We start from the raw sequence: 17,114 nt of genomic DNA, 5'->3' as shown, positions 1-17,114 counted from the left end.
GTCCCCTGGCGTTATTAAAGTGTAAAACAGAAGGAGGACACTGTTGCAGAAAAAGGTGGTGTCCTAAGACTAGTGAACCCCCTTATTAGCCTCAAACACAACTTGGGATCCCTCATGAAATTACCTACAGCCAGCTATGAAGGCAGAATTTCAGCAGACAGTGACGACAATCACCAGGGCCTTTGATAGTTATGTCAACAACCTCCACAGCAATAACCACAAGTGCTGTGAGTTACTGCACAAAGCTAATTCCTATTCTGAGACAACAGATATTGGCCACAGTCTTGCCAACACATTCAGTGCCAGCATTACCTCTCCCCCCAAGGGGACAATCACAATGGCAGATGAATGCCAGGCACCCAGCATTACTGCGGGCCAGGTTAGACTTGCATTGTCCACAGGCAAGGATACAGCTTCCATGGGACCCCAACATATCTGTGCCTGTGATCTACATGACATACAAAGAGACCTGACACCACATATGTGTGCCCTGGTCAGTCACACCCTCACCTCAGGCTTTGTCCTTCCAAAATGGCACACTGCTACAGTCATCCGTCTCCATAAAGGGGTACCATCTATAGACCCTGGGGATTATTGGGCCCTTAGCCTGACAAGTCTACTATGTACAGGTATGGGCACATCATCAGGGACCTGATTGACCAAGATATGGGTGATCTCATAACTCTTGAACCCACACAGTTTGGCTTTGTGAATGGCAGATCATGCCTGCTCAACCTGTTTGATGTATTTTGGTGAGTCACCATGGCTGTGTATGACAGTAAGGCACTGCATACAGCCTACCTCAATCTGGCCAAGGCTTCTGATACCATTCCTCAGTCAGGGATTATTGATAAACCCAACAAAATAGGCATCAACCCCTATATTAGTGATTGGTTTGCAAACTGGCCCAAAGAACACACAGTGTGACAGTGGCAAATGCCAAGTCAGATTGGCAAGTAGCCATGAGTGGAGTCCTACAAGGATCAGTACTGGATAATGGCCTGTCCAGCATCTACTTCTCAGGAGTCCAGCCCAACACAGAGGAACTCTACCTGACCAAGTTCACAGAGGACTGCAAGCTGGGAGCTATCATGAACTCCACAAGTGATGTAGACATCCTACAGAAAGGCCTCTCTGAGACCAATGAGTAGTGTGAAAACCATGGCCAGAAGCTTAACAACACAGAATGCATTATCATATCCTTTGGTAAAACACTCAGTTTCCAGTAAGTTCTACATCAATTGGAGCCCAATAAACACTGTAGGCATTATAAGAGATCTGGGGACACAGGTTGAAAGCAACTTCTTCAAGCACCACATTGCCACTGTGGTGAGGAAGTCCTTCTAGATGGCACATTGCATTACAAAGGGTTTTGCATCCAGGAAGACAGATGTAATGATCTCTGTCTACTATTCCTTCATTAGACCACTCCCCAAGTATTATTGTCCATTTGCCATGTACCTCACTAGACACCTGCTACAGTGGGAGAAGCTACAGAAGCACCTCACAAAGGGGTTCCTATGCATTAAACACATATCCTACACAGACAGACTCAGAAGATCCAAGCTATTCACTGGGTCATATCACCTAATTAGCAGCTATCTGTGATTGACTTACAAAGTGACATCTGACCCAGCTGGTTCAGAAATGCTACATATAAATCAATCCACACCACACACTGTAGTGACCTCTAACTCAGTGCCACAATCACTATAGCATGCTGGTGGGACAGGTCCCTCACCAAGAGACTGCACATGCCCTGGAATACACTTCCCATACATGTCATGCAGACCACGTAGCTGACCCTGTTCCAGAGAAATCTTGATGAGTGGATGGGTAATAGACAGTTCAACCCAAGGATCACTGCAGTGACTATACTTGATACAAGCACTGGGATGTAACATCAGGTGGCACAATGGCAGGGCGCTTCTGTGTGCTAAGTATGTTAAGGCTCCTGGGCCATTACCTACTACACACTTGTGAACCTATAAAGGGAATGACATCAGCAGGACTGATAAAGTAGTGCAGTGGGTATTAAACTTATAAAAATACCTTGTCCTACAAACAGACACACATACACACACTTGTCAGATTTGAGAGTAGAACCCCTACCAAGCTAGTGATTTGTACCATAGTGCTATGCAGTTATCACATGAACTACAGAGCTTACTGGGATGAAAGTTGGCCAAAGGTGCTGATATGGGGAATGACATCAGCAGGACTGATAAAGTAGGGCAGTGGGTGGGAAACATATCAAAATACTTCTACTTACAAACATACATATCCACACACACATTTGCCAGATACAAGAGTAAAACCCCTGCCAAGCTAGTCATTTGTACTATAGTGTTAAGCATTTATCACACTCACTACTGAGCTTACCTAGCTGTCAGCTAGACAAGGTTGCTGATAAAAGACTGACATCATCTGGACTGATAAGTTGGGGCACTGTGAAGTGTTGTGGGTGGGAATGGCATAAAACTGTTTCACCTATAAACAGACAAACACACAACTCCCTCAGTCTTGTACACACAACTGTCACACACACACACACACACACACACACACACACACACACACACACACACACACACACACACACACACACACACACACTTCTACATATGCCAGGACTGAGAGTAGAACTCCTACCTAACTAGTTATTTGTACTATCATGTTATGCAGTTATCGCATGTGCCACAGAGCTTATGGGTCTGAGGCCTGACAAAAGGCACTTCTAAGATGACTGATATCTGCAGGACTGCTAAAGTAGGGAAAGGGGAAGTGTACTGGGTTTGAATGGACCCAAAAGCTTTCAGTTGTAAACACAATCACACACACTTTTATATTTGTAGGATTGAGATTAAAACTCCTACCTAACTAGTTATTTGTACTATAGTGTTATGCAGTTATCGCACACGCCACAGAGCTTATGGGGTTGGGATTAAAAAAAGTGATTTCTATGGAGACAGACTTCTTCAGGACTGCTAAGGTGGGGCAATGGGAAATGCACTGGGTGGGGAAGGCCTGTTCATTCCTAGATCCTACTGACATTTCTCTATGTGTATGAGCATGCCCAGTTTGTCCTTCTTTAGTACATGTGGGACTCCATTCCAGGGATTGCTGTACTCCAGTCCGGTTTGTTTTGTGCTACAGCCATACCTCTCAACCTGTTGGTGCAGAAAATGTGGGGACAATGGGACATATAATGATTGTGACAATTTCTCTCAGTAATGTATGGGTTGCTAGGGTTACAGGGTTATTTAGCAGACATATGTTATATATGCCATTTGACACTATCATGTATTGTTTCAGTACCTCATGACATCCCTCCTCAGATCATCACAGTGATTTACCAGAGGAATACAGGATGGATGATGCACATACAAGGTTGATGGGCCAAATGCTATGCATTCTTGCACAATCCAGCCTGTTGAGGGGTGTGCCTGCAAGCAGTTGACTGCTGGTGCTGTGGAAATGGTCCAACACCTTGGTGATATATTACAATGGTGGAATATCTGTGCATTTATGTTCTGTCCTGGTTTGATTCCCAGTCCACAGTTAGGTAATATTAGTCAAACAGGATCAGGGTGACAGGCAGATTCCAGATAGATTTGTAGGGGGTAGGATATGTGGGGGGTGTCCTGGGCAGATATGTTGGCCTATAGCTACCAGTACTTTGCATTGGGCTCTCCTCAATGGTTGACTGCACTTGGCGGGTCTTGTGTGTGTCAGACTGTTTGACCAGCTTGCAGGTGTGTTTGTCACACATATATGTATGGCCCACCTCATTTTACTTGGATGGCCACATGTTGGGGTCAGGATGTTGCATATGATGGGTGATCAGGGAGGGGTGTGTTACTCCCCATGGCTGTGGCCCAGGGTTCTGTGTATGCAGACATGCCATCATCTTCCAGGGTTAGGCCTGTCTGCAGTGAGTTCATTCCCATGTTTAACCTCCTAGCCCTGCCTGTCAACTGTACAGAGTATCACAGATTGTCCGCATCCATGACTCGTATATCTTGTTGGATACCCAAACAAGTGTGGTTTTCCAGCAAAAGTGTTTTGCAAGTCACTTCGGGTTGAAGTCAGATATTACTGACAGTTGACATTGAAGTTTCAGACTTCGTACCCATCAGACATTCCATGTTACTACAAATCATTCTATCAACTTTATAACATTATTAGAGCAGTATTTCACAGGTGTCCTTCTCTTTGGCCTTCATCACCCAATTATTCATGACTTTGTCCCGATTCCTGGCTCCCTGAGGCTGGCAGGTTTGCTCTTAGCAGTTGTCAGCATGGCCTTTCTTTGCATTTTGTGGACTGTGTTATGTTGGTGTTATGGACCCCATGAAACTCCCTAAAGAGCACTGTGGGTGAGGCATAGGCATTTTCCAGAGGCCTGTAGGCCAGATGTGACAGATGCAGGCCATTTGTAGCAGGGCAATGCATTCTGATGATCATATGTTCCCAGGCTGCCGGCAGGAGACACCCCTGGGATGGCACTAGTAAGTTGACTGTGGGTGTTACTGACAATTGCTTTCTGTTACTGTTGCACCATCACTCTGGGTGACAGATGGATGCTGCTTAAGTCTAGGAACATGTTACTGCCTTTCTATGGGACTATGGGGGGGGGTGACATGACTGTATACGATACACATCTGCACAGACTGTGTTATTTGCTTAACATTTTGGTACCATGTAGCATAGTGGTGTGCCCTATCTTTCAGACTATAGGCATAACAGTATCAACCACAGGTCAGATTGTTCTGGCATAGACATTTGTAGTTTCAGACTACTTACCTTTCAAAGCCATACTGCCATTGCCAGACCTGCTGTGATATCACTGTGTAAAAGTCTGTGGGTGGGGATTTCATGGATGTTATGTGGGGGGCCTTTGGCAGGTATTTCTATATGGTTGTCTACAGCTAATCTGCTGTGTGGGGTTGGTAGTAGGTATGGGACCCCCACTTTGGCATCCATACATGTGACCCATGCCCCCCCGTTATTTGGCTGAAAACATATACTGTAGTGGTATTTGTCGACTAGGGTGGTACTGCATGGTGTGAGTAGGGCAGTACTGGGGATACACATCCTACTGTCCCACTGAACAGTCAGTTGTCTGCTGTTGTCCCAGTTAGCCACCCCATTCCTTTACATGCTTGATCAATACCATAGATATGCTATCAGAAAATTCCACTTCATTAGTTTATTTTGTTACAGAGACTGTCTTACCTTGTGCCTGCAGCTGTTGTGAAAGTGGTGTTTGAGAGCTGACTATGTCAGATGCGTGAAATACATTGTCTATACATGGTCAGATATAGGTGGTGTGATGTTTGGCATCCATTTTACTGAGTGTGCGAGTCAGACAGAGAGAGAGAGATCAGTCACTGGGGCCCTACAATGTCAGTGTATGTGCTATGCATTGCCTCTTTGCCAAGGCCAGGACATACTGGGCACACCTCCATCTGCCTACAGGGAAAGGCTCAGAATTTTCTTCCTTTGAGTCACTCTGTGCCTGAGGAGACCTTGGCAATGGTGGGGGGCTGTGTGGCCCTTCTCCATTTTGTTCCTGCTGCAGCTGTTTCCACAGGATCATATTGTTTAGCATGGCACATACTATGAACATGTGTGCACATGTGGCTGAAGAGTACTGCAAGGCTCCACCGGATATATCATGGCAGTGGAACTGTAACCTGAGCATCCCATACACACACTCTGTAATGATCCTGGTTTGTGTGTGTGCCTCATTATGGCATTCTTGTGTGGGTGTGTGTGTATTTCTGATGGGTGTCATCATCCACGGCTCCAGTGTGTAGCCAGCATCCCCCATTAAATGGCCATACTGGATGTCCCCCCTGGCAAACCACTAATACAGCTGTGAGGAATGCCAGATGTGGGAATCGTGATAGCTTCCAGGGCAGCCAGCAAACACATTTATGATAATGCCCTAGGCATCGCACATGACCTGGCAGTTGATGGAGTAGAACCCCATCCAGTTTATGTAGACCCTAGCCCAGTCACCAGGTGGTGCTTTGATGTGGATGTGTGTGCAGTCTATGGCACCCAGTACCTCCGGGTAGTCTGCTACATGGTGGAAGAGACACATATTGTGGGTCTTCTCCTCACAGGTGGTGTGGAATTTAATGTGCTCCTCGGCATGTGGTCACATGGCATCCAGGAACTAGTGGAGTATCCTGGATGCAGATTCATGATATGATATCCCCAGTTGGTCTTTGGAAAGTACCTGTAGCTAGTATTCTTAGAGCTGCACATATCTTGGTATCCACTAGGATGGATTCCCCTCTGTTTGTTCTGGATGTGAAGCGAGGCCGGCACAGCTCCACAGTTTTCTGCAGTATGTCCCTGTCCACCCTGTAGTGCTCTACTATCTCCAGATCATGTAGCCCTGGGTAGGTTACCCTGTGCCTGAACACTCTTCTTCTCCTCCTCCTACTCATCAGTCTGGGGTGGTTGTCAGCATTGTCCTCTTTACCACCCTCAGTCTCTTGCACATACTGATGTATGAGAGCGACAGCAGCCCCTTACATTTTGTTAGCTTTGTCAGGTAAAATTTCCCCGTCTGTGTACACCAGTGGTGTAGAGTTTGTGGGAAAAAAACAGACTGAAAGGTGTTTGCATAGTTTATAGTGGTGTGCTGCAGATGCTGCCTGTTTGGCTGATTAAGATATATTCCACCTGCCAGCTCTATTACTTGTATTTGAGTGCCTCTATTCTGCTATTCCCTTTTTTTTCTCATTCCACTTGCCATTCCCTGTTTTTTTTTTTTTTGTTCTGTGGTTTAAATCCGGGTGAGCCCCATGCCACACAGACCCATTTAGGCAAGATAAACAAGGCTATACAGCCTCAGACACACCCCCTTGCTTACATATACACAGTGCTGCCATTTCCTGTTTTCCTTGTTTTGTTGTTTAAGACCCAGTGCACACCACGCACATCCCTGTAGACAGTGTAAACAAAGCTATACAGCCTGAGACACACACCCTTGTTTAGCTGGGCTTAACTAAGCGCAAACCCGGGCAACAGTGCTCCAATGTGCTTACAGAAAGCATGACACACCCTCTGTTCATGTTAGTTGCTCCTCCTGCCTACATGATTGGGATCTAGCATCTACATGATTAGGTGCAGGTTTTGAACTTAGAATATTTTGTGATTCAGTAACATTCCCCTAATTTGCATAGCCCACTGCCTTAGCCCATAGATACTGCACTGACAAGGAGCCTTTCCCCTTGACAACCACTGTCCCCTGGTATTGTTTTGATTCTGCATGCCATAGACTATAATGGCAAAATACAGATTTCCCTTAAACTTGGATTTTCACATTTTTGTTTTTATTTTCGGCATGATCGTGTTTGCATGCCGCTGCCCTATGCTTAAACATCCAAGTTCGGCCACATAAAAAAATATTATTTTTTATTAAAATTAAACATTTATTCATGCCAATGGCCATATATTTGGCCATTGTCATGCCTAGAGATGTGAATACATGCTTTTATTTGATCTGTCATGCCCCCGTTTTGTTTTTTGTAGAAATGTGTTCAGTTAGTAACTAAACAGATTTCTGCACTGACACTGCACAGAGACCTGGCAGCTTCCTCAATCTCTAATTCACCTCATTTGCATGGTTTTCACCAGCAAATGAGGTGATAAGCATACCGCATGGTCTTCCGTGAAGGAACAGTGTAGACAGGCTAGTACACGTCGGATCAGCTGTTTGCTGAATTGCTCGGTGGCCGAACACCGTGCAGGAGCTGCTACACTGTTCCTGCATGGAGTTTTAGTGTTCAGGAATCCTGCAGTTTGTGTTTCAGACTAGGAACGTTAATACTAAATTCAAAGATTTTTGTTCAGTCTCACTCCAGAAATAGACAATGTTGACATTTCTTTCTCTTTTGGCAATTTGTGTGCTACTGTTTCTGATGTTCATCCTGTGTTAGATGATAGGCATATTTGGACTGGAGGGTGGGAGTTTTGGGCTATATTTAAAAGTGAATAATTAAAAGTGAAAAATTTTCCAAATATTATATATATATTGGAGTTATTAAATGTTCTGTATGTTATACTAGACAAATGAAGTCTTGCTTTGGATGTGGGGATTTTGGTCATTTATTGTATAATTGCCCTAAAAAATTTAACCTTTGTGGTGAGTTTTGACATAGAGAATGATCTTGTTGATTAGTGTGCCTGAAGTGTGAGGGATCTGGGCATTTATGGATGAATTGGCCTGCTAGTATGAATTGACTGGAGGGGGGAAAGTTGTAGCTTCTGCAACTTCAGACTCACACACATGGGAGCCTGAGGTTACTGTTGTCTAGTATCCACCCCTACCAGGCTAGGTAAATCCAATCAAAAAGAAAGCATACTCAATTGGGTACTCATAAATAATCACCCCCAGCTGTACACTGCTGGTACACTCCCCGAAGACTTCAGCGATCACCTTTTCACTTATATAGTTAAGCACAAAGCCATTAATCCCCTACAACCCTTACTCAAAAAAGTTAAAAACAAAAAAGACTTTGACCCTGCCAAATTCCAACAGGAACTTAACTCATATAACTGGTCTATTCTAAAACACCTCCCCTTAGAGGAGTCAGTTGCATACTTTAATAACAAATTTCTTGAGAGCCTAGATTTGCATGCACCTGCTCGTTCAAAGAGAACAAAAGCAAAAACTGCACCATGGCTTTCTAAAGAGTCTAGACTCAAAATTACCCATAGAAACAAATTATGGGCTTTATGGTGTTCTCCTAAGGACCCCCAAGATCAAATTAAATATAGGCAATCTAGGAACAAAACCAAAAATATCCATTTTACAAGACAAAAAACAATACTACTGCAACTTACAGACAGTAAATCAAAACAACCCTCAGAAGTTTTGGGCAGGATTGAATAATCTACTTCATCCTGGACAAACTTCTACCCCCCATCCCAGCTGCTGCTATCGATAAACACCCCGAGGATATTTCAGATAGTTTTAACCGATTCTTTACTGAGGCAATTCAAGCCCTAGCAGGCCATCTACCTCCTAGCTCCCCTATTCCTGAAATTACCACTCCTAGAAACCTACCCTCATTCAGCTTCCAAGCAGTGGCCACATCACTTATCCATACATTGATCAAAAAATTAAAACTCACCACACTCTCTGCTGATCAACTCCCCACTGAGTACCTTCAAAAATCAGCTGATGCTATTGCTTACCCAGTATCAATACTAATTAATCGAACCATAACAGAAGCTAGAATTTCCACCATCTGGAAAATATCCTATGTCATCCCACTTCATAAAGGAGGCAGCTCTACTGAATTCTCCAATTATAGACCAATAGCCATACTCTCTCCACTTGCAAAGTTTATGGAAAAGGGTATTCACAGACAACTCATGCACCACCTAATCCAGAATTACCTCATGGCAGATACCCAACACGGCTTCCATCCACACAACAGCACTACTTCAGCCCTACTAGCTTTCACCAACATCATAAACCATAATCGCAACAACAATCACATATCCTCCGCCCTCTTCTTGGATCTTTCCAAGGCATTTGATATGGTTGACCACCAACTTCTAATACACACCCTGCAAACATTCTGTCTAGATACTAAGGCCCTTCAATGGTTTACATACTACCTGAATGGGAGACAGCAGTCTGTTCTTTGGCAGAACAAACTCTCTAACCTACTACGCAACACCCTTGGAGTACCACAAGGCTCTATACTAGGGCCCCTGCTGTTTTTCATCTTCATTATTGACCTGTATACTGTCATCCCAAAAGTCACCTGTATTCAATACGCTGATGACTCCACCCTGATCTGCTCCTCCACATCTCCAACAGACTTATGGTCTGCTACCCAGTCTACCTTTAACACTATAGAAAACTGGCTTTCTGAACGTCATTTGATACTAAATCCCAAAAAAACTAAAATGCTGTTATTCTCACCAACACAAAGGTCTCCTGCTTTTACCTTTACCATAAATGCAAATGATGGCACATTAATCTCCCCTGACCCTTCTACAAAACTACTAGGTGTCATTATAGATAACAATCTAAAATTCGACCTACATGTAAACCAATCGATCGAAACCATCAATAAAAAACTAGGGTCACTTTACAGAATAAAAGCCTTCCTAACCCCTCCAGCTAAAATTGCCATAGCTTGCTCTCACCTTCTCTCAACACTTCTGTACGCATACCCACTACTCTTTAATATAAATAAGACTGTACTTAACAAACTCTCAACCTGCTACAACCACATCACCAGGTTTGCCACTGGGCTGCCTTTTAGGACACATCATTGCATCGATCTTAACCAGCTTGGGTGGCTTGAACTACCCAGTCTAATTCAGTATAACCAACTGATCATGGCTTATAAAATCCTTTATAATTTGGATAATACTCCTGCACTTAAAAATCTTATCACCCCCATCACAATCCATGACTGCTTAGCTCCTCTAACAGACTACTAATTCAGACAAGCAAAATTAACAATGTAGCTGGTGTCTCTCTCTTTGCAAACTTTGTAGGCAGATCCTGGAGCTCACTTCCAGCTGACATTACTTTACTGTCCTCCCTAGGTCAATTTAAAACTAGACTCAAACAACATCTGGCACTAAACTGGCTATGTCATTGTATCAAGCCTGGCTAACTCTCTTCTAGATTATGTAAAATCTATTAATCAGCTACTGTTTAATTTACCACTGGCTTTCACCAGGGTTTAATTCTAACCTGTGGAACATGTTTATTATTGTTTGCTTATGTACTCTTTGTCACAATTAGAATTGTAGCATGTTTTTAATGTTTTTGTTTACCTGTAGCTTTTCTCCCTAGGCCTCCACTGAAAATGGATATGCATCCAGTCGGACTATCCCGGTCAACAAATGTAAAATAAAAATAAAATAAATAAAAAATTATGTCCCACCCCTTTCTAAGTCTGACTGTGAGAATGTGATAAATGAAGAACATAATGTTCTTCAGGAGTGTAATGAGGAATATGAGAGGGAGGGTGATGATGAAAATGATACCGGAGAAACTGTTTCAAGAGAAGATGAGTTTGTAGATGGCAAAATGAATGTTTCTGAAAAGAAAAGAGATGTGCATTCTGTTAAGCATGTTCCTCCTATAGGTATTAGGGTAAAACAATGTAAAAGGAAATTAAAATCGCAACACTTGAAAAGTATACTCTCAAAAAGGGGTAAATAGTGATTTAATGACTTTACCTCTTAATGATAATAGTCTTATTAATGAAGTCAGAAAATTGCTTGTTTAGCAGGGGTGTAAATCATTTACAGCTGATGTAACCTATTTATTAGATGTGTGCTGATTATCACCCATACAATGTTTACAGTTGGGGGATTAAACTTTATTGGTCACTGGATTAAGAGAAATGCTCAGGGATTGCTATTCTGATTAAACAATTCTTTCATAACTCTCTAGACATGCTTATTGGTAAAGCCTGGATAATAACATAGATTGATTCATTGGTTTATAGGTTGATTGTTTTATTTGTGACAATTACTTTTGAGGCATTTGGTATTTTTTCCTGCTTTACATTCCTTTATTGCTGTTAATATGGATATTATTGCTATTGGTGATTGTAATTGTAATTTATGGTATTCTAGACTTAATGGTTCTAGCAATGTTAAGACTTTGTGTCAAGTGACGTCTATGGGTTTGTTAGCCATTGGACAGAGGAGATATCATACTTATCAGAGTAGTTATTTAAGACAAAAATTTTATTTTTTATTCCACCTGTTTGCAGGAATTTGTTCTTAGTAGTATTGCTGTCGGTTTTTCTATGTACGTTTATGGGAGAGCATTCTTAAGGCATATGGTATATGGGGAAGATTTTCGAATTTAATCAAGTCCATTTCAGCTGTATCTGTCATAATTAATAGATTGGTCAGTGTTCCTGTATCAATTCATTGTGGATGCTCATTAAGTGTTCTTCTTTTTACACTTATCATGAAGGCTGTCATTTATAAGGTAACATCAGTTCATGCTACTGCTCATTGCTACTTGAGACCTGCAGTATAAATGCTTCTATTTTGTTAGCATATGCTTATGAGATACTTATAATAACTCATGATTTATGTGGAATGTGCAAAAGTTTTTTATACTATTCGATCTTTGTTTGATCTGTTAGAATTGTGTATTAATCACAGTAAATGTAAAGGTTTTGGTAAAATTAATTGTCTTGGGTGACACAGCTGGGATTCATTAACATCTACACTAAGTGTACACCATTCTGAGTGAACAGACAACACAAGCATAACATACTTTCTTCCTAATTTTAGTTTTCCTACTGATTTTCTTGTAGCCTTAAATACTGAGAGGGATTAATTAAGGTTACCAGAAAATGTAGACTACATGTACACTTAGTGTAATCTTTCTTAGTGACAAGAAAGAAGAAGAAACATATACATATACATATAAATATGCATACTACATATGCATATACCTATACATGCTGTCATTGTGGGTATGCCTGCTGCCCTGATAAACCTAAGTAATGACTGACAGGATCATAACCACACTCATCCCTGGAGCTAGACAGCTGCTCCATCCTTTGACAGTACAGGAGGTCATTCTCTGTGATCTTCTTATGAGCTGCAAGACAAGAACAAAAATGCATACAACATCAATAATGTATTCTGCAAGGGCCCATTTAAATAGATGGGACATTATAGAATAATGACTGGTGGTCTCCATAAGTAAAGTACAGAAAAATGTTGTTCTCCTTTGAGTACCATTTGGGAGCACTACCATACTTAGTGACATCATAAGGCCACTAAGTAGAGCATACTTCAGAGAAAGAGTGATATATCTTTCCCAGTTATGTATATGTCAGTTGATGACACTTGATATGCTTCTTTGGTACTCTGTTAGTAGGGTCAGTTCCAGTACTACCATTGTGTAGTGAAGAAGTATATGATATAACATGGTGGTGTTTGGATGTGAAAAATGAAATGCATTGACTATAGAAACAGTGCTTACTTCTATTACCATTTTTGGTCTTTAATGTCTCTGCATTTCATACTACCATACTATTTTTCACATGTTCCTACTGGCATCAGATGCCTGCCTTTGTATGCTCAGTATACTTTGCAGGTACTCATAAATGTTCACAAAGTTGAACAATCCTCTTAAGATGGTATAGGTTATGCCATGATGATTAAAAAGTGAGATTCATTAATATTTACTGGAAATAGGTTCTTTAACATAATGATCACAGTAAGAGCCTTGAAAATGTTCAGTAAAATCAGCCGTGGCTAATGTTTTTCTTTTTTTCATCAAGTTGGGAGGGTGGCCTAATGGTTAATGTGTTTGCCTTACAAACACAAGCTGCAGGGTTTGAGTCTCATAAGGGGTAATTGGTTAGGCTTAAAATAGCTCACAAGGGCAATTAGCTTAGTACTAATCTATGAACCACCTATGAACCTCATTACATGACACAACTTTGCTTTACAATGACCTCTACAGATAAACTGTGATAGATAAAGCTGAAACTTTGCAAAATTTAAACAGGAAGGACAAACACATGCATGTGGACTGCTGTACGGTTTGATTTTTTTGTGTATCAAATATGCGGCATTTCTGTGATATTGGATAAACTACATGGCACTGATGTTTGGATGGAGGACTGATGGGTAACAATGAGTAGGGTGACTACTATGGTAGGAAAAGTAGAGGTGCTGTAGGGTACAAATATGTCTCTGTAAAAAAGTACTTCCATATACATTTACACAATGCAGAATGCATAAGCTAAGTTGCAGGCCAGGGTTTGTTTTTGTCCCAGTCAATATTCTAAACCAAAGTCTTTTGAGATATATAGAAGATGATATATGCTCCATATATGTTGCACTATATAAGAAGGTAAACAGTAAGGTATTCCACAGTTGGCAAGTTGGCAGAATAATTTCTGAATGGTATATATAGTACATGCAGTTCTACAGGGAGTATTACGGTATCAGCTGCAGGTGTGTTGCTGTGGGCTGTGTCTCAGAAGGGCCGAGTAGTGGACCTTGTATGCAATGTCTTGTTGTGGCATACCTGGATGACTAGTGTTTTCATACACATTTTCATTGTGGCCTTTTCATATACTGCATATGTGTGGATACTGTCTTCTATATTATTTTGTTATTGTTAGGGGTTGTCTACAGTAATATTCAAAACATTTTCTATAGTGATATTCATCCTTTAGTATTTGTAGTGGAAACACATGTCCTGCCTACTTCAATTATCACTGTAAGGGTTTACTCTATGACCCTTGTAATATTTATGAGCTACACCTGTACGGCTCTGTTTATGTGTGGCATGTGCCTTGAATGATGTTGAGGCAGTTCTACATACATTCTCATGCAAGGGAACGTATGAGCATAATGATAGTGCAGTACATTAATGGCCTGAGGGGAGTGAATGTCATTGGCCTTAACCTGAGTTTGTGCTGTATACATATTAGCCTTGCAGGACATATACCATTGTGTGACCTGATAATGTTTAGGGCAAACAACACAAATGCCCTGCCTGTAGCTTATACATATATCCCTTCCACACTCCAGATTACAATGCCAAAGGGTGAGTGAACCTATAAAGAAAAATTCTCCCAGGCAGTGAATGACATCCTGCTGCAGGTCCTTCAAGTTCATGGTTTGTGGATTCACCAACATAAATGATCTGACCAGGCCTTCAGTGACCATGTCCAGTGAGATATTATACATGGCATATGTACTAGTCAAAGGTAGACGAGAACAGATCCACAGAATGGTAACTGACATTATCATACAGGTACTTGCAAAGGTTGTTCATCTACAGGAGTGGTGAGCTAGTGGAGGAGGTCAGCAAATGGAGACACCATTAACAGACACTGAGGAGGTATTGGCATCTCTGCCTAAGGGTATGGAGACTAAGTGCATTCACCGTGGAGAGACAGACCTGGGCGATTAATTAAATGTGACATATTGGATATCTGTTGGGGATGTCCCAGATGTGTATGTCTGAACTTGTGGTAATATCCTCACTACTGATCCAGTCTGTGGCCACAAACGTCAAGTGCATGGCTTCTTAGTTGTTACAGGGACATCAGAATTACAAGTACAATGTCAGTCTGCTCAAAGAAGGTTAACCATATTTTATGTAGGAGTATCTTCAATAGGCTGTAGTGCTTCAAAAGGGTACAGTTGTAGAGTAGTTAATGTTTATGTGTTTTCACAGCTGCTCTGTTATCAACCATTCAAATAATCTCTATTTAAATTTGAAAGTTCACATCTTTCTGCCCTGGAGGATGAGGCTACAGTCAGGCTCTTTCAATTTACATTTTTGAGATATACAATTAGAAAAGATTTTGTATCTGGCATAGAAAATAACATAGCTGTTAACACAAGAAAATAATAACATTAAAAGTTTTGACTAATTAAAATGTGTTTGTTGCACAGCTTTACTTTTTGTAAAAATAGAAAATTACATAAATGAGCACTATTATTAGAAATACTTTAAAGCCACCTATTATTTATGTCCCCTGGATTCAGCAAGCTCTGCACAGAGTGCCTGAATAGTGCAAGAGCTGTTGCATGCAATATGACCGCTGAGCAATCCAGGAACGAGCCCTCGAGACGTGCATGAGCGAGCCTACACCATTCCCACATGGTCACCTCTGCTATATACTAATTACCTCATTTGCTGGTGAAAACTATGCAAATGAGGTGAATCAGTGATCCAGGAAGCAGGCAGGCATCTGTGCAGGAATAGTGTAAACTGCAGAGATGTACTCAATTACTAACCGAATACATTTCTGCAAATTACAAAATGGAGGCATGACAGCTCAAAAGAAAGCATGTTTTCAATGTAGAAGGCATGCTAATGGCCAACTATATGGCCATTAGTATGAGAAATAGTTGCAAAATTATAGAAGACAACTTTATTTTTTTTTGGCCGATCTCAGCCGTTTAAGTGTAGGGCAGCTGTGTGCAAATGGGATCGGCCCGAAAAAAAGAAAAAAAAATGAAAATAAGCTTTTAAACCCAAATCAGCATTTTGCCATAATAGTCAATGGCATGCATAAGCAACAATACCAGGGAATAGCAGTTGTTAAGGGGGAAGGCTCAGTGTGAGTGTGGTAACTATGAATTAGCATTCTGTTTTATGCAAACGAGGAATTGATACTGAATCACAGATTTCCTCTCAGTGTTAGCTTGCACCCAACCATGTAGGTGCATCAACACCACTGTATAAGTCTAAGAGGTGGATGACCTCATAAGGGGGAGTGTCATGCATGCTGTAAGTTTATTGGAGCTCTGTGGCCCGTGTTTGCCCTTAGCTAAGCACAGCTAAGGAAAGGGGTGTGTCTGAGGCTGCCTAGCAATGTTTACATTGCCTAAACGGGTGTGTGTGCCGTGCACTGGGTTTAAAAAAACAAAAAAAAAACAAAATAAAAACAGGAAATAGCAGCTCTATTCACATTTGAGCACTGGGTATGTGCTCTGTGCCTTAGGGCTTAAATGGAAAGGCAATGGGAAGGGAAAACAGCAGCAGGAAGGCAATCAAGGAGAACTAGCATAGCTGGCAGGTGAAATGTATCAGAATCAGCCAATTACACATGGAACAGCCTAGCACAATACTATAAGCTATGCAAACACCTTTCAGTCTGGTTTTTCCCATAAACTCTACACCACCGGTGTACACAGATGGGGAAAATTTTCCTGACAAAACTAACAAGATGTTAAGGGCTGCTGTTGCTCTCATACATCAATATGTGCAAGAGGCTGAGGGTGGTGAGGATGTGAACGCTGATGACCAACCCACAGTGAGGAGGAGGAGGAGGAGGAGAACAGTGTACAGACCCAGGGTAAACTACCAGATGCTACATGAGCTGGAGATAGTGGAGCACTATAGGGTGGACAGGGACATTCTACAGCAAATTGTTGAGCTGTGCTGCCCACGCCTCACACACAGAACCAACAGAGGGGAACCCATCCAAATGGATACCAAAGTGTGTGTAGGCTTAAGAATATTAGCCACAGGTACCTTCCAAAGGGTAACTGGGGATATCATGGGGAACTTACAGGCATCACCATCCAGGGTACTCCACCAGTTCCTG

This window comes from Protopterus annectens, chromosome 6.part0, assembly GCF_019279795.1.
Source record: "Protopterus annectens isolate FY-2018-M chromosome 6.part0, PAN1.0, whole genome shotgun sequence".
Lineage (NCBI taxonomy): Eukaryota > Metazoa > Chordata > Ceratodontiformes > Protopteridae > Protopterus > Protopterus annectens.
This window is presented reverse-complemented; position numbering follows the sequence as displayed.